The sequence below is a fragment of the Hippoglossus hippoglossus genome, chromosome 16, assembly GCF_009819705.1.
Source record: "Hippoglossus hippoglossus isolate fHipHip1 chromosome 16, fHipHip1.pri, whole genome shotgun sequence".
Classification (NCBI taxonomy): Eukaryota; Metazoa; Chordata; class Actinopteri; order Pleuronectiformes; family Pleuronectidae; genus Hippoglossus; species Hippoglossus hippoglossus.
The window spans coordinates 14,583,496-14,610,832 of NC_047166.1; the positions used below are offsets into that span (position 1 = coordinate 14,583,496).

General features: G+C 44.1%; 1 protein-coding gene across 3 annotated transcripts in view; it reads left to right on the forward strand.

The window, feature by feature from the left end:
* Nucleotides 1-1,061: 1,061 nt before the first annotated feature.
* Nucleotides 1,062-27,337, forward strand: part of LOC117776651 (transcription factor HIVEP3) — a 43,331-nt gene continuing 17,055 nt past the window's right edge. The window contains exon 1 of one of the 3 annotated variants that reach the window (XM_034610779.1): nucleotides 1,062-1,386. The gene's annotated coding sequence lies outside the window, so the exon portion shown is untranslated. Of the gene's footprint in view, nucleotides 1,387-23,461; nucleotides 23,571-24,052; nucleotides 24,228-27,337 lie in introns of those variants that run through there. The other 2 variants (XM_034610781.1, XM_034610780.1) reach the window with 2 other exon arrangements.

Below are 27,337 nucleotides of genomic sequence, written 5' to 3' on the forward strand. Positions count from 1 at the left end.
CCGCAGCAGCCCCAGCCACAATCACAGCCACAGCCCGGCCTCTCTCGCTGACCTTTACTGCGTCTGACCCTCATCACTCAGGTGTGACGAGGTCAGACGGACAGGTCCGCTGGATCAACAGGGAAATGTACTCTGAGCACCGAAACGTGTGCAAAAGAAAGATTGCAAAAACACGGCGTGCGTCGGTTCACATGGTCATCCGGGGGAAGTTAATAGATGTGTGGCCTCGGATCCTGACCTCCATTATATTTCTCCTGTATGTGACGCTATGTCAGCATCACCTTCGGTTGGCTATATTGTTGGGGTAAAACAGGAGCAGAAGGGTGTTTGGTGGTAGAATACTTTAATAACAATAATAAACTTGATTTATATAGCACCTTTTAGAACATCCTTTACAAAGTGTTTCACATAGAGGACAAATAAAAACAACAACAAACATTCAAACGAGCAAATTAATACTTCGAAGACAGCAAATTATATAACACAATACTATTGTGAATTTATATTTTTATATATATAGATGTACCATACAGTATATCTATATAGTTGTACTATACATATAATATGCTGCCATTAAGTGTACTATGGGGAATTTATATACATACATATACATTTACACACACAAAAACAGTATACATCCTGTGCCACAGCACTTTACCCAAGTACTTTGCTCGACAAACATTATATCTGCAGTGAAACGTGTATATCATATACATATTCTTTGTGTTTTTATTTTATTCTTTTGGCTTTTTTTTTTCTCTTGTCTACCTGCTGCTGTAACAAGTGTGGGATCAATTACAGTTTCATCTTATCTCTTATTGTGTCCTGAGATGTAAACATTTAAACCACTGCTGCTTTAGTATTGGGAGTAACTCAGCTCACATCATTGGCCTCATCACTGCTTCTCTTCATTTAAGCCCCTGCATGAGGTTTCCTGGCTAATTGCGAACCAGCAGCATTAACCAGGAACTGATGACTCCAGCCAATCGCCGGCTCCGGCCCCTCATGAATATTCACGCGGGGACTCGGCGCGTCACCCCACTGGTGGAGGCCGGGAGGAGGGGGGCGGCGCCCGGCGGGAGCTGTCGGTGCGGGGTGGTGCGGGGCGGCGGAGTGTGGCTTGCGTAGGGCGAGATGTTGTTTTGTTGTGGCGATCAGCTGAATGTGGCATCGCGGTCCGGTCTGACACAGCAGCGGGAAGCTCCCCGGGCCCCTCCGGCTCTCCTCCTCCCCGCCTCCAACACCTCCTCCCCGGCAGGAGCGCGGGCACCGAGGAGAGCGGCTCCATCCAGCAGCAGATCACCAGCACCATCCAGGAAATGCGGACTTCTTCTGGCCCTTTCGCTTCGGGATAAATGGCTGCAGCGGCCGCGGCGTATCAGGCTGGTAATTGTGCTTATTGATGGTGCTGTTGTTGTCTGTTTGCGGGTCGCTGCGTTGCGGCGGCTGTCAGAGCAGCTGAGCCGCGGCGTGAAGTTGAGCGCAGGATCGCAGCTCGTGTTTTCCCCCTGAGAGAGAGAGAGTCGTGAAGTTCAGCTGCCTCCATGTGTGATATCGTGATAAATGTAAATAAAGGAGGTGCAGATTGCCTCGCGCAGATCACAGTTACAGATCGGATGGGTGGGGGTGGGGGTGTGTCGGTGTAAACTACTGTATCTCACATCTGGAGGTTGCGCGTCCAGCTGACAGCATATGCTCCATCACCATGTACCTCCACTCACCCCGTGTGTCCTCGGCGACTAACCCGGGCAGAGGGGAGCAACAGTGCGGACTCGCACATGCTCGGGTCCACGGCCAGGGCCCGGATGTGAAACTTTGAAATGTGACGGGCTACACCTACGCTATCACTTGGAGGATTGTTAGAGGATGACATCATGGCTCACTGTGCTCAGTTGTGCCTCTGTTACGTGGTAGATGTTGGTGAAGTTGGTGTGAAACAGCTACTATTGCATGTATAAATAGCTGCAGTGAAAGGTGGGTTAAAGTTGTATACACACAGAATGGATCTGGCACGTATATAATGCAAATTATATGTGCTATATATATATTCCATACCTACTGAACAACAGAATAACAGGAAGTCACCTTGAGTAAGTAGCTGGAGATTTTACTTTTCTATCTATCTATCTATCTATCTATCTATCTAGCTTTAATTTGCTTTTAAGTGTTGCCTATTGTTTGCCTTCTTTTAATTTTTAACCAGTTTAACACATTGTAACTGTGTTTTATAAATTGCCGTGAAAATAATTGTATTATTATTATTATTAGTTTATATTTAAAGTCAATTTGAATTGTATTCGTATAGATCACAACATACATTATCTCAAGACAGTACATCTATCTATCTATCTATCTTTGTAGAGTGATTTAGATCGTTCAGCTTTAAATGTGAGCATACTGATATAAAATAATTATTTACTCTACTCTATATATACACATATACACATATATACATATATATATATATATATATATAATATATATATATATATCAGTTGAGAGTCAATATGCAGAGAAGTGCTACTCCCATCCAGTCCTGAGGAATGTGGATGTTTAACAATAGCAGCAGTGCTGCAGTGTCCTTCCCCCAGTTCTGGGTCTGTAAGCGTAACTTACAGCACAGAAGCACAGAAATACAGTGAAGTGTCAGACCATGGTGGTAAAAGGGGGGATGAATGGAGAGAGGCCAATATGCAATTATTTCTTATTGAATCAGCACAAAGTGGCAGCCCTACAGTGCTACGCTCTGGCCTGGATCAAGACCACTTGTGGTGCTGGCTGAAGAAAAGGCTCTCGCTCAGCAGGCACCCAAGGAGAGAGAGCGCAGCTCCATTTCCTTGCAAATTTCCAAGATAGTTTGACATCATGAAGCATTTGATTGTTGAGAAGAAAAAAAAACAGGTTTAAGGATTACCGCCATTTATGGTTTCAACACGGATTGGGATAAAAGCTGCTAGTCAGACTTACTTTGATATTTTTATACCATTGTAACTTGGCAGAAATGTTAGAAGGTGGCTTGTTAAGAATAATTACTACGTTTTACAGCTGCAAGTGAATGTGCTATTATCTGTGTAGCTGTAGAACCTGTTTTCATACCAGTCAACAGTTTAAGCTTTACAAAAAGCTTCGGTATTCGGTATCATGGATGAAGACTTATGCAATGAGTTTGTTGAGTTACAATAAAAACCCAACGTAACTGACTAATACTGATTACTGGAGGCCTCAGACAGTCAGTCTGGCAGGTCTGTGTGTGTTTATATCTCTGCCGCGCACAAGCAACACTCAGGATGGAAAAGGGCAGTTTTCTGCCAATTAACACTGATTCACTCAACACCTCATACAACACTCTCTCACACACACACACACACACACACACACACACACACACACACACACACACACACACACACACACACACAGAGCCGACATACCCTCTCCACTTCTCCATATCTCACAGATTGAGTCAGCCTTGCAGGTGGCAACGTGTTGATCTTAAAGCATGAAATGCCATCGGCAGAGGGTCGTGTGGAGTTCCTACTAGGACCTTCAGACACACCTCTGGTTTGATAACCATGGCAACACCGGGAGCGGAGGCTCAGGTGATGATCTGCGGTTCTTTCTCTCGCAAGAGTGACAGTTTAGTCTGATCGCTTGATGTGGGATCCGGAGGTGTTGCGTGGACGGCGGGACGCCTGTGACGCTGTAGAAAAAAGCCAACAAGCATGTTTGTTTGCAGTCTGTTCGGCTTTCACACATGACTGCTGGCACAACAGATCACACCAAGTATAACATGGCAAGTATGAGCATGTTAAAGTTTGGTTTTCGTTGAGAGAGCATGTCAGAAAGATGGCATTATCAGTGGCTTAAAAAAATAAATAAACACTCACATATGCACATAGTGACACACACACACACACAGGCTGTAAAATCGTGGTGGCTGGTGGACACAACCTTTTCATGTCCCTGCTGCTGGTCATTAATCCTGTTCTCTGGAGCACCAGAGAAGAATAGACTCACTGTAGTGCTTGGAGACCAGAATGAACCAGGAAAAAGACCTTGGATACACATTCGCACAAATGCACTAACACACACAAATACACACAATGTAAAATGGAGGCCAGGAGTGCCAGTCTGGCAACTTCACAAATGCCCCACTAGCCTAATAACTTTATAACATTATTGCATTGTAATGCATTCTGAGTTGATATTTGAATAGGAAATTTGAACTGTTATTTAGTGTCACAGCCTTGTTTCTGCATTTGTGTCGTTTGGGTCAGCGTGTGTGATAGGTGTGTGTGCGTGAGTGTGTGTCAGAGGGGGGCGAGGTTGTCTATCAGTGTCTGGCTTCGACTCAACCTCTCACCCAGGACAGTGTGTTGGCTGCACCTTCAAATGGAGATCGAGTTTCCTTGTTTGCGAGTGAGCAAAGAGCCTGAACTGTGTGTGTGTGTCAGAGCGGCTGCCTGGTCTACTCTCATGCCCAGGTTATGTAACAGTATATGTGGACATATGATGATGTTCACACGTACACGTTCAGCCGGGCAGGTTGTGCAGGGAGAGGATTTGCTCATTCAAACACTCCCTTCATACGAGTTAATCATTACCCACTTCGGCACAGTTGGTGGCCAAGTGGAATGTCGAGGGGGTTTCGCTGTTTGCAATGGAAATCCTCCCTCAGAAGAAGCCACAAGTTTATTATTGCATCACAACAAACTCACCTTTTCATCAGACCATAATATGACTTTTCTGTTTCTGTTTTCTTCTCTTATCAACACTGAGGGCATTTTTAGTTCACGGGTTCACTTTCCACAGTGGCCACTGTTGTGTAATAGCGATTGTTGTCGTGTGATTGTAAGCTCACCACAGGCATGTCTGGTAAGTTTGGTCAGAATGTCATTGGTGAGATTTTGCGAAACGTTTTTGAGAAGCTGATGATTGCTTGAAAAAAAAAAGAAGCGTAACACTCATAGTGCAGTATACTCATCAATGATTGGATGTTTAGATTTGAATGAGCAAACTAAAACCTCACCCTGCGTAGGTTGGGCACATGCATAACTCTCTGGTGAGGACTCTTTGTTGCGGTGAAAGATTAGCCGTGGATGCATGGCTGGTGTGTGTGTGTGTGTGTGTGTGTGTGTGTGTGTGTGTGTGTGTGTGTGTGTGTGTGTGTGTGTGTGTGTGTGTGTGTGTGTGTGTGTGTGTGTGTGTGTGTGTGTGTGTGTGTGTGTGTGTGTGTGTGTGTGTGTGTGTGTGGATTTGATGGGTGGTGCATGTATTATATTACACGACTAAATATCTCTCCACCTCCTCTAAGTTTCTCGCTTTTCCCCAAGTCCCAAGATACCTCACTGACCACACCCCATACCCCTCATCACATCCCAGTGTGTGTGTGTTTGTGAGAGTCCTTCCACTGGCCTCCCTTTTCATTTCTCAGATATTAAGAACCAATTCTTGTTTAAGTTTTGTGCTGGGCAATAAACCAAACATCAATAATTATACAATTTAATGTCTATCAAAAGCAATATACAAAAAGTCCAATATTTATTGATGTACTGCTTATGCATTGCCCAGTGAGGATTTTATCTACCTCAGTCAAAACCGTCCCTCAGGAGCAAAAATCATCTGTTATACAAAGAAACAATAATGTGACTTTTATCGTGATATTATTGATTAACTGATATGGACATTTTTATCTTGACATCATTTTGGCCATATCGCCCAGCCCTATTTGGTCTCCTCTCCTCTCCTCTCCTCTCCTCTCCTCTCCTCTCCTCTCCTCTCCTCTCCTCTCCTCTCCCCTCCTCTCCCCTCCTCTCCCCTCCTCTCTGGAGTCCTTTGTCTCAGTATGTAAGTCGTCCTTGCAGTAACTGCGAGTGAGGATTTGAGGGGATTTCTGCTCTGTGGGAGGGTAAGAGGGCTTTGGCAGTGAGGGAAATCCTTCCAACACTGCCGTGGATCTGCTGAGCAAATCAAGGCAGCAGGCGATGCTCCAGCACGTGTCACTGTCGCTGAGTGGTTGAGCTATAACCGCTGGACTCCCGTCATTTAGCAGCACACTTTAACAACCCAGTGAAAGCTTTCAGTAGAATCCAGATGTGCTTGTCTCTCTCCGGGTGCTGTCAGTCTGCATTGTGTCATGTTCAGCCCTGAGAAACGCTCTCTTACCTGACGTGCCTTAACGCTATGAAGTGTGCTGACTCATGCAGACCTCTGGAGCATGCTCTTTTAGGTGGGAGCCTTTAGGGTAGGAACCCTGCAACATCACCCCCATATATTCTCCTGAAATTATCCAGAGGAGCTGTATGTGAGAACGCATATGTCAGTATCATGTCTGAAGAATTCACCGCGAGCGAGTTATTGACGTTTCTAACACATGACAGATGCAGAACTGAAAAAGACAAAAAGAATTGAAATATCTCTGGATGAGTAAGAGCCCATATACGTAGAAAACACAGAGGAAGATGGCGACTTGTGGACGCTGGTGTGGATGTGCTGTAAACAAAAACATGGGATCTCCACAGCAGAATTTCTACATCATGTGCTGCCTCCTGCTGCTCTCCCCCCAGCTGCCACCCCTCAGCGAAATGTTCCGGACATTTTCCTGTTGTTGTGAACGCTTCTGATCCGGAAAATCTCCTGCTTCGCTCTTCATATGTGAAAGTCAAAATCTGGAGACATTTTCTGTAGTTCATCTCTGAAAACGGCTTACGTGCGCTGTGTGTTGCACACATGCTGAGTCCCTGTAGGCAAGCTGTGCCCTGACATTGTCAGGTAAGGTCATATAAAGAACACCTCATTTTAGATGCTGTTAATTATGCAGGAGTGTGGTCGACTGCCATCACTTGGGGAAGGTCATTTGCTCCTCACCTTATCAAAGAGCACAAAACTCCTCTTTTGTGCGTGTGTGTTCTGTGAAGATATGAATGTTCATGTTTTTGTTGTGGTTTTGAGACGATGCTGCGCTGACATCCTGTTTGGAGCGAATCTGCCTTTTAAAGGTTTTTGCAGTTGTCTTCCATTTGATGTCAGTTGCAAATATAGGTGTATTTACACAAGACGTGTTTGTGTGCACCGTGCAGGTACGTCTCTGCATGTTTATGTATATTCTGAGGATGTTTATGTGTACAATATCTTTGCTGATGCCTCAATATTGCGGCCCCTAAGCGAGGGCGTCTGTTTTCGTCTAATTGAAGGTCAATATTTGCGTGAGCATTCCTACAGACAACTTTCCTAGCTTGGTCTCAACAGGACACAGGCCACCACTGTACTTTATTAAAGTCTGAGAGCCTGTCATATTCTAGTCCACCACTGCCAGACCTATCTCTCTGCACTACTTTTGTGCTGGGCCAAAGCAGTGGGTAGGTCTCTCATAGCCGGCAATTATTCTGCAAGAGATGGAAAAAAAAAACTCTTCCTTGTTTGATTTTGTTAAGCAATCAGAAGTTTGCAAAGCTCACAGATTCTCTAGATAAATACTGCTGGGGTCTGGTTCTGAGAAACATTTTTTCCCCGTGGCTAATTAAATTCAGCAAATGTGAGAATTTCCCTATTGGGTTGAAAACGTTCAGATTTTATTACAGAGAGAAGAGAAGAGTTTGAAAACAGCAACGTTGACTGAACAGAAAGAAGAGGATGACAAACGGAGTAAACAGCCAGTGAGGTTTAATCCAGTCGTCCACATCTGTTGACTCGTCGTAGTCTGGGTAGTTTGGCTTGACTGTGAGGCGCAATAGAGAGAGAGAAGAGTGTTCTGTCACAGCAGATAAGGAAATTAATGAACCAATTTCAGGACCATACTAGTGATTCGGCACATTTTCTACAAACCACCTATATTTGGAGTTGGTCGTTTCTCACTGGTTTGCAGTACAGGCACTTCTACATTTTACTCTTTGCTGTGCCGCTACCTCTCCCAAGTTGCTGGGGCTCTAATCCTGCCCTGTCCATATCAGGTCTCCCTGGTTTATCCATAATGGCCCTAAATAAACTGCATCTCCCAGGGGGCACTGTGTGACGCTCACCTGTTCCCTGCTTTTCTCTGTTGGCGACAGGTTTATGTAACCTGACAGAGGGACAACTGGACAGAGAACATATAGGGAAGAAGAGGTGTTTGGAAGTAACCAGGAATTTCACCAGGAACTAGTGCAGTGGGCGTTCTAAACCTGCCTGTTTAGTTGTCCTGTGGTAATACTGGGTGCAGTTTTCTCTCTGAAACTGTAAAAGGGACCTGCATTAAATGAGCCAGGTAGAGTAAAGACCTGCTGCTGGACTCAGACTCTGTATCTGCACCACTGCTGCTGCACAGAGAGATTTTCACCTGTTTGTTTAAAGTTCGGCAAAGCTTGTCCAGTACACAGAACACTGAAGTGGAGAATCTGTTGCCGTTGACGTGACACACTGTTGTTGCTTTGCTACAGAGAGCTGGTCACCTGTTTATTAATAGTGATTGTATCATGTGTCCAAATCGCTCCAAATTCAACACTGCTCTTCCTTGGACCCTTCACAATACAAGTGTGAAGGTGATGACATGATCGGTTCTCGAGAACGATAGATTGAAAAGAAACTAAAGATTTCATTAAACAATCATTTACTTTTACAACAAATTACTTTGTACCCTAATAATGATTTCAAATGATTAGCGTAATAAACAATTTCTCTAATAGTTATACAATGTGGTCGAAATAGTTTTCTCATCAAGCTCCACGATGGACTGCAGCCTCAGTGACGTAACCTCATGTCACATTTGTCACTCTGCGATCATCAGTTGAAGATGAAGGATCAGCGACCGTGTTGCTCAGCATCACCGTGAGGAATGTTGTGGATTGAAGGAGGAGAGAGCAGTTTGATGTGGTAGATGTTCTGTCACACAACATCTCTCTCCCTCCTCCTGCCTTGCTGCACTTCTTCAATCTCACAGGGTTGTTCTTTTTTCAGCGGCATTCACATCATCTGTGACACGCTTTCCTCTAAAAACAGCAAAGGACGCTCCGCTCCATCTCTCCCTCACCTCCTTTCTCGTCTTGCCAGAGTCGCTGACACAGGCTCACCAAGTGTAATTGAGAAAATAAACATTCGTCACAGGGCTGCATGTTTATCCTCTGCTGCTGGATGTTAAGCCCAATGTTTTCATCACTTTCTGTGGAGCGGGGATGGATGACACGGGACGGACTGTGGGTGAAGTTGAGGAAAGAGGCAGAGTAAAGTGAAACGCGTGAAAGTTCGATCAATCGCATCATTCCATTTTCTATACAGTAGCTGCTTATTCACCATATCCCAGCACATCTCGGGCGTGAGCCACTCAACATTAAAGTTGAACTAAATTAAATATAACGGAGTTAAACTGGCAGCCGTTACTAAGACTCTAAAAGCTCCAAAAACGACTATACCCTGGTGTTAACTGACTTAATAACTTAACCGTTAGAGAAATGGGATGTTGAAATATGATCACATACTATTCTTGTACGTTTTCCTTTCAAAAATGCATCAACTCTGTTACGGAGCTGCTGCCGGCCCCTCCAGGCTGCGGTTTAGTCTGGACTGGCAGAAACAGAGATGTTCGTAAACGGAGATGTAGCCACTCACAACACGCGTTGATCGGAGGTAGCCTTTCGCTGATTCGTCAGGCGTCTACCACATGACCCTCTTCCAGAAGAAACACGGATAATCAATTACAAGCGTTTCTTTGCTAACAGCTGTTTTGCGGTTAAATTCTGAAACAATGATACAAATGCTTACATGTGTAGGAGACGTTATATGCATTTTCAAGTGTGTTAGTGTGGACGGGGACAGGGAAACGTAGTATTACGGATGTAGCCTAAGAGAGAAAAGCCGTGGATGCGTATGTTTTAGTAGAGAGGACAGAGAGTGCAGCAGGATGCTCTTCCTCAGTCTGAGGTGTTACCGATTTTTTTTTTTTTATCATTATGTAATCTTCCTGTCCTCAACAACCTCAAACAGTCAGCAGTCCCAGTGTTTGCACCCAGGTAGTCCCCTGCTCCTCCTCCTCCCCCCCTCAGTTTTGCACCGTCAGCACAGTGTGAGGGAGCGACCACAGCTTAGCCACTGCAGACTTAGATTTTTCATCAACACTCTGCACCTCTAATACGCTTAATGGTGCCGTCCTCTGAGGAGAACCCCCTCCCCTCCCCACCAACCACTCACCACCTCCGCTCTCCCAGGTGTCGATTGATTGACAGGTCGCCACCACCAAGAACGAAGCTAGAGGGGAGGAGAGAAAATGCGAAGGGGCGGCAGCCACATGGTGTATCCCTGGCCGACGGCGATATGTCGTATTTCACGCTGACACCCACGCCCACAGGGAGACCAGGAGCTGCACAGCTGGTAGCATGTGACCACGCTGAGGAGACAGAGGGATCGCCTTGTTCTCCAGGACCCTCTCTCTCTCTCTCTCTCTCTCTCTCGTTCTCTGCCTCGCTACCAAAAAAAGCCAAAAAAAAGCAACACCGAGTTGCGGTAGTATGAGGGCAGCTGTATGAGAGGCTGATTGGGATTCTTTGTGAGTACAGTAGCTGGAGCCGCGGGGCTGCTTTCCCACTTAATGCCCCCTGAGTAGGGTGTCCATTACTGTGGGAGTGCCGAAATTACAGAGAAGAGGGAGATCGGGAGAAACCCCAGTGAGAGTTTTGGAGAGAGACGAGGAGGAGGAGGTGGAGGAGGGGTGGAGGGTGTAGAGTGGAGAAATCAATTTGTCTCTGAGCGAAAGAGCATGAGACACACACACACACAAACACGTTGTACCAGGGGTAAAAAAAGAATAAAGAAAGATGCCCTGTGTGTGTGTTACATGGTTTTAAAATGAATGACAAAAACATTAATTAAATTAATGTCGGGATTCCACGGGAGATTCTTTTGTCATGCGTGTGACAGAATAACGTTTCTTTGTCAGTCTGTGGACGGATGGTCTCTGTGGTCTTTTGAGAGCGAGCTGTCCGTGTTGCTAGGCCAGCAACAGTCTGTCTTTCATTGGTCATAGTTTAGTTGTATTACTCGCATCATTGGCTCATTGTTGTTACTGGCATCACAGAGACACAAGTCGGAGGCTCGGTTGTTTGTTATTGAGCAGGTCGGGAGCAGGCGAGGACGGAGAGAGAGAGCGTGCTCTCCCTGGACTCCTGCTTCAAACGTTTATTTCTCTTCTTGCTCAAGGGCCGCAGCAAAACTCAGAGGCTGCAGTTTGCTTTGCAGAGAGTATCAAGGTTTCATCACATCAATCTATGTAATTCACTGTTTATTGCTTTTCTGTGTAACTAGGGTGTTATCGGATTATTGTCGGTGCAGTTTTTCATGGCAAACAGTGTGTTATATTGTATTCTGCCTCTCATCTGCCAACTCGTTACTATCTTCTTCTGTGTCCCAAAAAAATAAGCTTGTGTACAGATGTAGAGAAATGTTATCCTTTAGGCCAGTTAGACCTTAACTGTCTTTTAGATAGACAAACTGTGTTTATCTATGTATTTATTCTTTATTAGTCCTTTTTAGCTTTGGCACTGTGATTCTGTTGGCCCATCGCTTTGGCCCTGACTGAATTAACTCTATTGGATGAGTTGCCATGAAAATGTGTACAGACATATATAGCCTTCAAATAATCTGGCTGGTTTTGTTGATTCCTGGACCTTTCGTCCAGTGCCATCACGAGGTTGGCATTTAATTGCCTCCACACCGACAAGAGCCAGTGGCCAGAAGCATTAAGCTTGTGAACACGATATCTCAAGAACCTGACAGAATTTCCTCAAGTTTGGTACAAACATTCATTTGGAGTCTGATTTGATTTTCGTGGTCAAAGTCGCTGTGACCTTAGAAGCTTTTTTTTTTTTTGCTTTGTGAACGCGATATCTCAGGAAAGCCTTGAAGGGATTCCTTTCAGTATTGGTACAAATGTTCACTTAGACTCACGGGTGACCTGATTTGAATCTGGTTAAAGGTCAGGGTAACGGTGTCATCACAAACCATGTTCTTGGCTCCTTACACATGATATCTCAAGTCTGAGTGTCGGTAACTTCTTAAAATTTTGATCAGCTGTCGCTTGGAGTCAAATATGACCTTGTTACATTTCAGTGCTCATGGTGACACAGCCGAAGGACAATAATTCTAGTTGTCAATGTAATATAATACAGATCATGGAATTCACCTAACCCAGATTATTGTGGGACAGATGAATTAATTCTGTAAACTGAGAGAGGGTTTATGTTGATGTGTTAGTGAAGACGAGACCTGTCAGGCCTCCTTTGTACAGCCTATGTGAAATGGCGTCTTGCAACCAAACACCTGTTGAGCAAAATGAAAACCTGGGCTGGTAGGACCGGGTCTGCCAGGACCTGTTTGTGGAAGTTTGTTTCTTAGTTGTTGCCAGTGTATTCATATATGTATATGTTGTGCTTTAAAATCATAAAATCCACAGAGCGCTCTCATTGAATCTGATCCACACGTCCCCCTCTTCATCGCCTTAATCACAATCCTCAGCAGGGGATCTCACTCTTCATCCCACCTCTTTCACTCTGTGCGTTCATGCAGATGCTGTTAAACTTGGGTGTTATGCACAGTTTGAGTTTTCTACCATTTGTAGTCAGACTGCATCAACAATAAAAGTTATCCCACTTGCCAGTCAGATGAGATTTTATTGGGCTTTAGATTAGATTGACGCTCTTGGTTTAGCAGCTCACTGGAGGCCCCGTCTCCACATTTATTTAAATTTTGTGGGTTCAGGTTTATGAATTCTTCATCTCCTATTTGAGTGGTCTGTAAACACATCTCTATTCTTCCCCAAAATTCTGTTGGAAATGTGTGTTTGACCTGCGGTATCTGTTTGTATAATGAGCAACTAGTTCCCATCCATATTTAGAATAATGTTACATCATATTTAAATAAACATGGTTGTATTGTTCTATAATTAGCTCTAATCATCAAATATTTACTGACAACCAATACTTTCCATGAAACACTCAAACCCAACTTTAAATGCTGCTTTTCTTCGGACGTTATTTTTACTGATATTTTTTTATTGACCGTAATCAGCTTCTTTTTTATTTTTACTTTTTTTTTTTTTTACTTTTCAACAACGAAACAATATGCATTTTCCGACAGTTACTTTCTTTGTCCGTTTTTTAACTGTATATAGTATTGGTATACATGATATTCTGCTACAGTGTGCAACGCATAGAAAGAACAACAAACATCAAATAGTGCTCACTCCAAGAGAAAAAGAGGGGGAATAAGAATAAATGATTGATTGCATACATAAATAATTAAATTAAATTAGAAGAACAAAAAAACAAGGGATGAAGAAATAATAATTGTCCACTCCTGAATGTAGTATCATAGGTGCTATATATGCTTTTCAGAGAGGATGGTGTATAATGTGTGTGTATAGGGAGAGTTAACAGATAACAGTTCAACCAGAGGCCCGAGCAACATAAATTAGTAACCCTCATTGTATTAATAACGCCGAGACAGGACCCCATCGTTTAGTAAAGATAGACTTTTGGAGCCTTAATGAATATGTGATTCGCACCATTTGGTAGATGTCCCATACTTTTTGGGTCCATATATTGTATGTGGGGGGATCTGGCTTTAACCATCTGATGGTTATACTCTTCAATGCTGCTGTGAGTAGTATGTTTCGCAGGTATTTTTTGGCCAGGCCTTCAGGCATCGCTCCCAGTAGTGCCACTGTGGGGTCTTGTGGGATGTCCTGTTGGAATATCTCTTTGAGGGCATCAAAGACTTCTCTCCAGTATGTATTTGACTTAGGGCAGAGCCAGAACATATGTGTGTGATTGGCAGCACGTGTTCCACAGTTCCGCCAACACAAGTTGGAATGCGTCGGGCCTATCTTGGCTACTATTTCTGATGTTCTGAAGAATCTGGTAATTATTTTCCATTTAAATTCCCTCCAGGTGTTTGAATTTGTAACTAGGTGTGCCTCTGTGCACATCCCCTCCCAGGTATTCTGTGGTATGACCTTGTTCATTTCCGCTTCCCATCTCTGCTTTATCTGTAGGGAATTATGTAGATTCATAGATAGACATATGTTATATAGTTTACTTATTGTTTTCTTATCTTCCTTCCCCATCTGTATTTCTAGCTTCATTTTTTAATGAATAACTGAATCTGTGACTGCTGACCACTGAAACTCTCCACGTTTCTCTTATATTTTAGCTCTCTATGTAGTAAATCTACTCTTGTGTTGTTGGGCATCTTATTGGGTGTGAACGTAAAGTTCCAAATTTGTTTTATTCTGAAGGAAATAAGACAAACATTGACCCCTGAAGAAATTAAACCATTTTACATTTTCATAAGCAAACTTTTTTTCTTTGAAATATTAATACTTGGGCAAACATCAGTGTAGTTTCACTACCCCTCAAAAACCAGGTATGGAATCGAATCACCTATATAAATGTGAAGTTGTAAGTAATGTGAGTACATTATGCTGTAAATTGTAAAACTTTTTTTATATTCTACATGTTAAATTAAAAGCCGCCTCTAATTCAAAACTGTCAAATATTTCTATTTGGTCAGATAAGGAGTATATTTATTGTGTTTTGACTGATATAATAACAAGAGGAAAGCTCTCCAGGCACAGCTGTAACAGCCGGTTCCTGGAGGAACCCTGGACGCTGCTGACCACAGAGGCTGTGAATTCAAAGCATGAAAACTACTGAAATTAAATGACAGAAAAAATGAAACCATGTCAGAAAACCTGGCCTGGGCTGCACAACAGGGTGTTCCTGTCCCCTGAATGTCTCCATGGTACAGAGAAGTAAATAGCATGATGTTAAATGAACTAGAGCTTTGTGCAACAGTTTCAGTTTCACTTTCCTGTGTTGAATTAGATTGTTGAGCATCACCTTGTCTTGGAAAACCAAAAGGTCTCAATCCCATGGTTTCTTTCCACAGAAACTTAGCAACATTCCTCACCAGTCGTGTCATGTTGGTGAGTTTAGTCATTTTTTGTAGATTGTCCCACAGTGACAGTCTGTATTTAAACAATTCAATGTCAGAGGCTGCGTGATACCTGATGATTGTGCTTTAGCTCGTTCAGTGAGAAAACGTCATCATTAAGTAGTAGATTTCAAGTTTTGATCGTAAGCCAGTAACCTTCAGACCCTCGAGTGTCTTGTGTCGGCGTAATATTCAATTTGTGGGTGTTCGGTTCAGGTGTGCATTTCATTGGATAAATCCCAACCATTTCCATGTATCAACCAATCAGAACAGATCGTTGGAGCTTTTTCCTCTATAAAGGCCAATTCATCAGAAAACAGCTCGATAAGCCAATCTGCCGTCCTCATGTGCCTGAGGTCACGCTGATATCGCCGAGTTATCATCTCGTAACCTGACATGACGGAGAGCTCTTACAGTACACATTCACTGAGGTAACATAATGATCCAGTGTGTGTGTGTGTGTGTGTGTGTGTGTGTGTGTGTGTGTGTGTGTGTGTGTGTGTGTGTGTGTGTGTGTGTGTGTGTGTGTGTGTGTGTGTGTGTGTGTGTGTGTGTGTGTGTGTGTATATATATCCATACAGAGAAGGCCGTATATCCCACTTTAGAGCACGTTCAGGGACAGTGCTTCAACCTGTATTGGATGACAAGTCAACTGAGCGTAACCGAGCGAGAACTAACAGGAAATCAATGAATCCAGCCACCTGTCCTACATCGATGCAGCGTCTCACTTTCTCAAGTGCACTCATCTTGCCGTCTGTCTCCTTGGTCTGTCTCTCACTCTCTCTTTTTTCTCTCTCAGCTTTCTGCTCAGTCTCTGCAGTGAGCTTCTTTGAAAGCCACAGCATCTCTATTTTAAGGACTCCTTTTGTTTCCCTCGCTTGTTTTCAAATGATCGGCCTCGCTGAGATTGAGGATGCGGCTCAGAGGATGAGAGGGACGCTGGGAGAGAGGAGGGACGAGAGGTGGCGAGCGGGCTCTTTGGGGTCCGGTTTCTCCCTAACCAGATCTTTTACGAGGCGATGACAGCTGGAGGAATGCACCGCTAATACCCCTAATGTGGGTCACGTGACCTCTGGGCTTGGTTTCAGTCCAGAGCAATCTGAACGGTCTGGGTGGTCAGGGGAGAGAAAGAGGCGCATCTATAACGCGTGTGCGTCGTATACTGTATATGCACTCACTGTGAGTTGATCTCATTCAAATGCAATGCGTGTTTGCAGGAATACAGGATTGTTATCATACACTGGAAGCAGACTGCATGGCTGTGTGTGGCCTTCCCTAGTTGACAGACTATAGACTGTACCACCCAGCAACAACGAGTGCAGCCAGTGACACATTTCTGTCTGTCTCATTACAAAGGTTGATTTGCATTAGAGTTGGCCCTGTTTGGCTTACAGGACTTGTCATAGCAAGAATTTTTTTTCCTCTCAGTGAGAGTTGTGGTTAAGAAATTGGACGTCAGCGAGTGTTTGCTTGTCGCTTTGTTACCAAGCAGCGTGCAGGTATTGACACTCGTCTTAACATCTCTATCTTTCTCGACCTTGTGTTTACACTAAGGCTCTGTGTCTTTAGCTCTCTGTTGTTGACAACTGTTACTGTTCAAATAAGATAAGCACACTGAACACAGAGCGGAGATCCAACGTGTCGTCATTAAACATTCAATCATTTTACATTCTGGGGGAAATCCGAAGATAAATAGTTGTGTTTGGATAGATTTATCAGTATAATTAATTAAATAAATTGTTCATTAGTGTAACTGTTCACCCATTTCAAACATAGCAATGCAGATTTTAATATTCCCCTAAATGTGTGTGTCTTCAGGTTCAAGGAGGTGCAGAAACGAGCAGATTAAAAAAAAAAAATTTTTTCCAAACTGTAGCAAAAAGGCTTCAGGTAAATTTAAAGCTACTTAAAGGATCTTTTTTTATCCATGCAGAAAGTTTGGGTTTTATTTGCCCAGGTTTTATGCCTCAATTTTAACACAGTGGTGGTGAAGGAAATTATGTGTGTGGTGCCCAAAGCATCAAAATGCTACAGAAACCACTCTTAGCTGTGTCCCAGTTCAGTTGCGCCTCGTTCGGAGGCTGCATTTGAAGACCACAGTCGAATGTCACAGTCGATTGACTAGGCTGCCTCATTTTCGAAGCCTCCTTCAAATGCTTCCTTCCGAAGCAGTGAAGGCTCCAACGGGTGGATCCTTCTCAGGCCGACATATCCCAGGATTCATTGCGCTTTGGTGACCAACCCTTTTTCAAACAGATGATAATGGTGGCAAGTAAAGAGACCAAATATTTACACTTTTAAATGTGAGTATCAGGCTTCAACTCACCAAATGGTACACATGTTAAGCAAAAACAAAGGCCGTTAAAACTGTCCTGTGTTGTCCAACTGCAACTCTGTTTCTAGGTGACAGCGGCAAAGGGTGGGACAAGCTGGTAACGCAAATCATGGAAATCCTCTGTAGACCAGACCGTCCCATTTTGGTTCGGCCTTCATGGGCTGCAATTGAGACACTGGTTGTATATTAATTGTAATGGTAAATTTAGAGAACACACTGTCAGCAGTTTTCATAGGTACTTTTTTTTCCCAGAAAGGACTTCTATGGATTATCCAGAGTAACTTTGATGTTGTATCTGGACCTAGATTTTGATGTTGTTGATATATTTCGATATCGTTTTTTCATGAGAATGCCATTTACTTCCATCGATTTGGAGTGGAGGCAAAGTTGATATCCCAAAACTTTACCAATTGAGCGTAAACTATCAGCAAGACCAGAAAAATCTGTGAGAAAATGTGTTTAGTTTTACTGAAATGATCTGTTACGAGTAGGTTCAGAGGAAATGTTGGGAGAATTTGGGCATTTAGTGTTCTGAAATGAGGCACTGCAACAAAAATCCCTCTTTTGTCATGATGTCCATAATTATTTTCGAAAACACAAACACCTGCAGCGTATGTATGCACAAAGTGAGATTTATGGCTGACATGTATTTATGCATTCTGTATATTCAGCGTTTCGCAGCTCCTCACATGCACACACAGATTTACCAAGAGACTGTTTGAGCTGCACTTGATTGTCGTGTATGATTGATGAGCTGTCTCATTCAGCCCCGGAGCTGCAGTCTCAAGATATAGAGGCTTGCACACCGCACACACATTTGATAGCCTTTTATAAGATTGTCTCAGATGGCTGATAGAGTCACTCCCGTAGGTTGAAGCTCTGTTCTGAGGACACAAGATAACAGTTTACAAGAGCTCTCTCTCTCCCTCTCTCTGTCTCTCTCCTACGCATTTGCACACTCTCCTCTGTCCTGTTATTCTCGGTCTCGCACTCTTTGCCTCTCTCTCCCTGTCACAAACGCTCACAGACACACACACACATCCAGAGAAACAAACGCACTAACAGACAGGTTATGGCACATGGCGTTTGTACACATGCAGAGGAGAGTCTCTGTCGTCAGGCCACTATAAGGCACCGTGGCACCGGGCAGCATGGGCAGCGGGGGCTCATAGGAGGGAGCGTAAACTGCAATCCGACTCCGAGGCTGAATGGAGTTGTTTGTCACTGTGGGTAGCAATTACTCGGACTGGCCTGGCTTTGAGTAAACTCCCTGATCAGAAGGGTGCCCCTCTGCCAGGGCCTGGATATGAAGGCTGAGGGACGGAGGATGTGTTGATACATTCTGCGGCCTGGTCCTTGTGTTTGAACACACTCAGGCTGAGCTTCCACCTGTTGACTCTTCCCAATGTCTGTGTTTGTGCAGGCAGCTCCAAAAGCACCAGCAGCTCCCGCTTAACAGCTCAGATTAACACGGTCACAGGTTACTGAGATGCAGAGATAAGACATGGCACCGGGTCACGTATGGTGCTGCGGCGGTGCAGGATGCAGTACAGCAGCTGCAGAGAGAGGAGCGAGCACAGGCTGAGGAGGAATCCACATGGGTGACTTGATCGAAAATTGAATAACGTCAGGAGAACAGATGTCACGGTTCCGTCATTGAGCAGCGTGTGGACGCAGATTTCTAATCCTGTGCTGAAGAAAAATGGAGAGCATAAAATAAACTTTTTTTTTATTCCTTTACCTACCAAAAAAAAAAGATATAGAGTTCATTTACGTAATGAAAGGTCCAAACCCTCAGGTGGATCATTTTTTTTTACATGATAATGAGTATTTTCATCACTTAGATTTATTACCAGCGAGCTGTGTGTTTGCCTCTGCAGTCAATTAGCTGAAGACGTTGCGTCTTATCGCAGGTTTGCCTCGATCCCCATTCTTTCTCGGCTGCACCGTGACTGAGAGAGCAAACACAAAGCAGTCGACTGTGAACGACGGGTACAGTAAGCTGCGTGGGAGAATTTGCACTGTGATCTTGACATCCACGCATCAGTGAAACTTGTGGGCGCAGGGAGGGCAGCTTTAGAAAATGTCAGTTCCTCTTTCTATATTTATCTCACCCTCCCCACACCCTCCACCTCCTCCTCCTCCTCCTCCTCCTCCCCCCCCCCCCCCTGTGCTTTGTCACTCTTTTATTTCATTTTCGCGACACTCGTGTCCAAAGACAGATGAATTTCTTTGACGGACACTTGGTATCTGTTTCACTTCTGTTACAGTAACTCTCTGTGAAGCCTGAGAGTCCCTGATGCATTTGTTGCATGTCACATGACCATTTTTGCCTTTAAGACAGTGAATCGAAACCTAATTCTTAAAACTCAAGAAAGGTATGAATACTGTATAACTACAATAGCTCGGTTTACACTCCCATCACAAATTGAAAATTACATATCAGCTCTGTATAATATATCACTGGCCAATCAGGGTCTTTACTCAGGGCCATAATCATAATCCATAATCACCACCCAGAGAAACCCTGAGATGAGATTTCCTGGAAGCCTTCCTCATAATGTATATATAATGTTTACTCTAACACATATAAAGACGGTGGTGCTCATTAATGCTTCAGCACCGTGGAAAAGGAAAAGATAATGAGAGAGTGTCGCGAGGCTGAAATTGGGAACTGAGTGGAGAGAGAGAGAGTTGTGTGTTGCTGCGTGGCTCCGAAAGAAATGGATAGAAATAGAAAAAAAACCCGACAGAGGCCAGTGCTCAGTGTGTCAGTCTCTACAGGATCACATATCACATCTGCTGAGGATACATATCGATTGGCAATAACAAAAGACTTGCATGCTTGACTCCATTAGCTGGCTGTTTGGTTGCATGTCTAACACCAGGCTTTATTCGCTGTGTTGTATCTGTTATTGTGAAAATAATAAAATACAGATATATTAGGGCTGTCACTTATTCCTAAATATTCAAACAAAGTGCTCTTGCCCCTCGCCCCGCATATTTTTACATATATATATTACTGGTGACATTTTACAAGCTTAACTTTTCCCCCACATTTGAACAAATAGTTGAATATGTTTAATTAATGCCCGAAGTGACATTTTTTACCCTATTTTGCCTCATTATGCTAATTGGGATCATAAAAAAGCATTTCCAGACCTGGTTGTTGATCCTACCTACTTTTGATTTCCAAACAAATTGTCTATACTCAGATATTTTCTGATAAAAAACATCTTTTTGGATCTTAACTCTAACTTAATTTCATCCCAAGTCTTGTATATTCAGTAACATTTTCTGAATTAAATTTGGTATATTTTGTTACTTTGAAAAGGACTAAGAGTTCAACCTATGGCACATTTTCCTCAGTTGAGATGTTACATGAACGAGACGTCATGAGAAAGACGATATAATATAGCACAGCATCAGCACAGCCATAACAGGCATAAATTGTAGTTTGTGGATCCACATCATTATGGTAGACTGAGCATAAATGTCACAAAATGTCAGGATATTTACAATTTGCTTGAAAAGTAATTAACAGATCACTTCAGGATCAATAATTACTTTCACATGGGTCACTATTGTATGGGTGTGCAATGCTTTATATGTTGAATACTCCTTTAAACACAGCGGCGCTTTGAGCTAAATGCTAACGTCAGCATGCTCACAATGACCGTTTACACAGACACCAATGTTCCGATATTAACCTGATTTAGACAATAGTCTGAGTAAGTCACTACCATGTAAACAGCATTACTTTCACACAAATAAGTTCATACTCATAAGCAATAATCGAATTAAGACATGTGGATATTCTGATCATTATGTATTGTATTGCTGGAATCTTATATGTCTCTATTACATTATATTATCCTTAGTAAGGTGGGGGGGCATTTCGCCTTTATTGACATAGACTGGGGGAACCTCCGATTATGGTGGCCCGCTAGCTTACTTGGTAACTGTCACTCTCACTAAATGTTGCGACATCGACATATACCGCAGACTGCATAATCAGGCTTTTCTTTGTAACATGTAAACAGAAATATGAATGAAATATTAGCGACTCGTGTACGTATCATAATCAAAATAGGGTCTTATTCAGAATGAGGTTAATAGTCAGAATATCCCGTGTAAATTATTCACCGACAGTGTTAACATGTTGACATAAAGAAAGTGTAATATTTATAGTAATCTAGTTGTTATCTAATCAGCTCTAAATAGAATGTACAGCTGAATTTGTGTACCAAACTTTATGTAAATACATTTAATAGTTCCTGAGATTCTTCAGTCAGGACCAAAGGGTGAACCACCGGACCAACATCCACAGAGCTGCTCGGCCACCGTGACGATTCTTACATCAGAGATTCCTCAGCTCCACAGTTTACAGTTTATAACACCAGCTGCATCAGTGATCACTTCAATACCTCAATAACACACACTCGTCGGTGTCTGTTCACTGGTGCCACTAACAGATGTTCCACTTCTCACTGGGTTTCATCAAACCATGTGTTGTAGCTGCACCACCCCACCACGGGTTGGACCTCATGTTACGGGATAAGATGTGTTTAAGTTTTATGTGAGTTTTATTTTGAGGTGGAGGGTGAGAACGAAGTGATGAAGTGATGAAGTGGCTTTTATACACTAGGTGGGCTCCCCCATTTTAAATAGATCTTGTTTCTATCATAACACCACAGTCATGTGTCCAGCGGGGTGGAGGTCAGTTTACAAGACCACACGTCTGGCCGAGTCTGCCCTCAGAACAGAGAGGACCCTCTCTGAAAACGCCCATATTTGCCCGGCTGACTGCCTGTGTCTGCAGTTTATGTGGGTGAAAGTCCAAAAATATTTCATGTGCATGGTTGTCTGTAAATGCTCAAACCGCTCATTTGGTCTAAATTATAGTCTGTGGCTGCTGCAAAACAACACAAAGTTTCTTATAAAGCACGATGTTTGCATTTTAGGTGTTGCTGGCCTCTGCAACATATTGTATTGGTAGGTGCGTGTCATATATGTGAAATTGCCTCATGTGACCACCACACCACAGGAGAGCCCTTGTTTCCATTTACTGTAACTGAGAACAGCTTTGCATAATTTGAGCCTGACAAGCTCATGGCCAGTGAGCAGCATATGGTTACAGGAAATCTCGCTTTCACACCATCACTGCTCTTCCCCTATTGATCCCAGTCTTCAAAATTAATATCGTCTCTGTTGTCGCTTACAAAGCTGTTTGACTTAACACCTCCCAGCTCCCTCTAGCTTTCTAACCAGACTGTGTGTCTGCGGTCCCCGGCCTCGCTAATCGTTGCGTCTGTGTAGCGCAACTTTCCTGTCAATCATCGCCACAGTGGCAGTCTTGTTCCCGAGCCTCTGCTGCCCTCGCCACCTTCCCGTCCGAACCCCTCATTCTGGGGAACAGAGGACAAAGGGATGACGGATGGGCGAAGGTCCCTCACAGGGAAGTACAGTATAGAAGGTGCGCGCTGTAAAGAGTGACAATGAGTGCATTCAGGCAGACACAATGCAGCGCCTCGGCCAGAGAAGCCAGCAGCCTGTGAGAGAAGCCCAGCATCAGGCCGCCACAGTCCCCTACAGCAGCCAGCCGGCCAGCAGCCACAGAGAGCCAGGGGTAATCACCAAGTCCTGAACAACACTCCTATTGAGTGGGAGCAAATAAACTAAGAGATGAGACACAGAGGCAGAGGAACAAGGGGAAATATACAGGAGGAGCACACGGGAAGAGGAAAACTCAGAGTTGATTTTGAGAGCGAATAAGTGGGTGAATGAGGAGGAAAAACAAAAAGAAATGTAGTGAATGGAAGCAATTAGAGAAGGAGAGCCACATCTTTTTCCTTTTGAGTCAACACGTACCACCAGGCCACCACGTGTCGCTGGCCTGTGAGGAACCATGTTCCCTCTGCGTATCTTCTGATCGGCAGCCCAGCCATCCGCTCCGTTCTGTGTGCCGGCTTGTCACTGTGCGAGTGTGTTTATTTAGAGTGTGTGACTCACACTTCCTGTGCTCTGCCAGTGAGGCAAAGCTCTATGGAACAGCAGGACCTCCGCTCATTCTGAATTCTCTCTTTCTCTTTTTGTTTCTGTTTCTCTCCACCTCTCACTCCTTCTCGCTCGCTCGCGTTGCACTGCTGATAGGCCGAGCCCGAGTTCTGAGTATTGCGGGGGCTTGCTTGAATGGATGCAACTCTGGAATCCATTTACAGATGCGGCACAGTGGCAATCCAGCTGGAAGTGGAAGGTTTACGTAAAGAGACGTCCTCGTGTAGGTAGAGAGTTTGCCTTATAGGAACAAGGCCGCTGGGCTGCTACAGTGAGATAACTTCGCTCATAAGGAGGGGATAACTGCAAGGTATTGCCTTCCGGGTTCTGTGTTGCCGGGGAAAACCCTGTGTTAGACCTGTTTGTAATCGTATCCATCAGCAGGGTGCCACCGCCGCTGAACGTGTGTGAGTTAGAGAAGCAACAGCAGATGTTGACCGTCCTGAATGTGTATAGGTGCATGTCTTGGTTTGGCAGCATCCGTAATGAGAAACTTGGCATTTGATGCTGTTACTTTGGTTTCACAGACGATGATGAGATGTTACTCAGGCTCTCAGATTATGAGTCGCTTTTAGTTTCCACACCTCCCCCCTAATCCCTCCCTTACTGTACATTTGTGCTGTGGAAACATTCATTTAGCTCGCTCCTCTCTCTCTCCTTCTCTCTCCACGGTTCCTCTTTTTTTGCCTCACCTCCAGCCCCTCTCTCTCTCTCTCTCTCTCTCTCTCTCTCTCTCTCTCTCTTTCTCTCTCTCCATCCCTCTGTCTCTGCAACACACCCACTCAAACAGTCATATCCGCTCTCGCTCTCTGGCTCTCCCTGCTTGTCTCACAGTGCCTGTGAAGCGTCTCTAAGGGGGAAGACCAGACTGCTCTGTCAGGTAATCTAAACTCTGTCTGTTTCTCACTCCCTCTGCGCCTCCCTCCCCTCCTCCTGTCTCACTCTCTCCTCCCCCTCTTTCTCTCTTCTCTGTCCCTCATTGTATTTACTTTGCTTGTCCGGCACAGCAAACTAGTCATTAAGTTATTTTGTATTTTGTGTATATATTTTATATTTCTTCATCATAAATTTACTATTTGGTACCTTATAATCTAGCACCTTAGTACATAGAGGAGTATGTTGTTGGTTTAAGAGTTTAAGCTTGGCTTTTTTATTTCACTGCAGGATAATGTACCTGAGATGCTTCAGTATATTACAGGGTTCGTCTGATCTGTATGGATATTATAGATTCAAATTCACTGGTTTTATAAAAGTTGGAAAACGTCCGCAGACACTTATTGTATTGTATTGTATTGTTCCTCTCTAATCAGAGTTAAAAACCTTATGTTGTGCGGTATATTGCACATGTAATTAAAATTGACAAACTAAGTGGCCACAAAAAAGATCAAGATTTCCATCTGTAAAGTTCTCGGCCACAAATAAAATGACAACCTGCAATTTAGTCCAAGATGCGGTCAGTTTGTTTTTGGTTCATTATGTCACCACAGGATCAGATTTCCCTCTGGCAGGGGTATTATTAAAAAACTCCTGAGTGCAATCCCTCTCCTGTCATGGAGGTGCGCATTACCCCAGCTTTGCCTCGCCACTCGCCTTTGATTCAAAGGCCCGGTATTGACCCGCAGTTCACTGGCTCGTGTTTAATCAAAGTGAACAACAGTGCAACGGACGTGAGCTGCCAATCTTATCAAAGCCCTGTGAAATCTTTCCGTCTCGCCTCAGAGGTGCAACGATCCCTGCACGCATCCCGCACAGAGCCGAGGGAGAGAGTGAGTGAGAGCTGTGGTATGTGGTGTTTTTTCAGACGGCGTCCTCCTTAGCGCGCTGCTCCGACTGACAGCAGAGGTATTCCTGGGTGAGTGTGAGTCTTGATGACTCGAGGTCTTATGCTCTGTAGTCTGGTTTCCCCCCCCCCCCCCCCCCCCCCCCAGTCATTCAGCAAACCGTTGTGTTTCTCCTCTTGGTTCTGTGATTGCTTTGTGTTCATCCTTATGATTTGAGGCCTGAGTCTGACTGACAGCGTTGTTTATTTGCTGGTGCTGGTGAAAAGTGTGTGAGTTAACTTATACTCTGATAATACTGCAGAGCTTCTTCTACAGTATCAAACGTTTGTTCGTTGTGTTACTTGGTTGAAATTCTGAGCTGTCAGGTGGCACCGTATGTATTTATCTGCTGTGACATCAACCCCTCGTCACTCAAAGGAGGTTAGATATCAAGGGTCATGCCAGCTTGTCAACACATGCAGAAACCAAGCATTTCCCCTCTTCACTTCCTGCTGCCAGTGTAGTCAGAGAGGATGCTGGGAGATAAATTTAGACCTCCAGCTCCCTCTCCATCTGCTGTTGCTCAGAGTAGGCTGGTTTCCATAGGAACCTGCACCGGGCTACAGCCAGTGAGAAAAAATTGGGGATGTGTGTTTGTGTGTGTGTGTGTGTGTGTGCATGTGTGTTGGGAGGGGTGGTACAGTATGACAGCAGATTTTTTTAAAAACACTTAAGAGGGTTTATCTATTCTCAGGGCACAAAGTAATTTAATGTTTAGCTCATATTTGTATCCGTCATTACCAGCTGCACCACCACTTCTGGGTATTGATGAGGAAATGAACACTGACTCTGCCGGCTGAACCCTCCTGTGCATGATAATGAAGTTTTAACTGTAAAAGTGCCGCCGAGCTCCCGAGCCGCTTATTGAGCTGGAGATGAGCTAAATGTTTGTTTTATAGGATTTACACACTTTTGGAAGTGCAGAAACAACAGAGATGATGGAAGGAGAGAGAGAGACAGAGAGAGAGAGCGAGACAGAAAGAGAAAGAGAGTGTGTGTGTTTGTGTGGTCCAGGTATTACTCATCGTGTGAGGACCTAAATTTGTTTACACAGTCACATTATGGGAACTCATCTTCCTTATGGGGACAAACAATAAGTCCCCATAATGTTGATTGTTAAATTTAAGGTGAAGACGTCTTAATGTTAGACGTAGATTTGGTTTAGGCTTAGGTTAAGGTTAGGTTTAGGTTTGGTTTAGGTTAGGTTATGGTTATTGTTATTGTTAAGCAAGTAGTAACTATGGTTAAGGTTATAGTAAGTCCACGAAATCAAAGACAATGTGATGTCCTCTGAAGTCATAGAGACACAACTGTGTGTGTGTGTGTGTGTGGGTGTGGGTGTGTGGGTGTGTCAGGGCTCCCATGGGAGCAGAAACATCAGTGCCTGCTTCTGCTGACAAAGCCCCTTTGCATGTCCATACACACACACTCATGTGTCTTGTCCACACACATTCCTCACTCATTCTGTCTTCTCCTCTCACTGGACCAGTCGTTAATCACATTTTCGTCGCAGACACCAGAACGAAGTTCACACAACAAATCACTGCATGCAACACACGAGGCTGTATGAATTATCATACGGTGGCATTGAGTCAGACTGGAACTGGGCAACACGCTCCTGTGCTCACTGTTTGCTGTTTAGCAAACTGCTACTAATATTAGCTTTGTGGTTTTGATCCGCCTGCCGTCAAAAGAACATTACACTGTATAACAGCTGCATCAGTGGCTTCCTGCTCGCACCTCAGCCTAAAAATAGCACTGAGGGAAGAACGCCCTTTCCCCGCCCTCATCAATGAGGTTAGACAAATTCACACGTCCTGTGTGTTTTTTATCTTACACGACTGTTACAGTCAAATCATTGTGTGTGTGTATATGAGCCCCCTGGTGCACTGAAGTGTTGCGTGTCATAGGCAACACTGATAACAAGTCATCCCCGTGGAATGAGGATGATGAGAAAGGAAAACCCCTCGTCAAACAGCAGGAGGATCGGCTGAGTGGTACCAGGGCAGGTCACCTCAGGGCGCTGCAGCTGATTGGCTGGTCAGAGCTGTCAGAGCGGATTTGGCTTTGTTGTGCGCTGGTGGGTATTTCTCTGGAGAGAGTGGTACTGTACGCTGTATGTGTGCTGTAGGGTGTGCGTGTGTGTGTTTTGGCTCAACGTAGCCTCGAC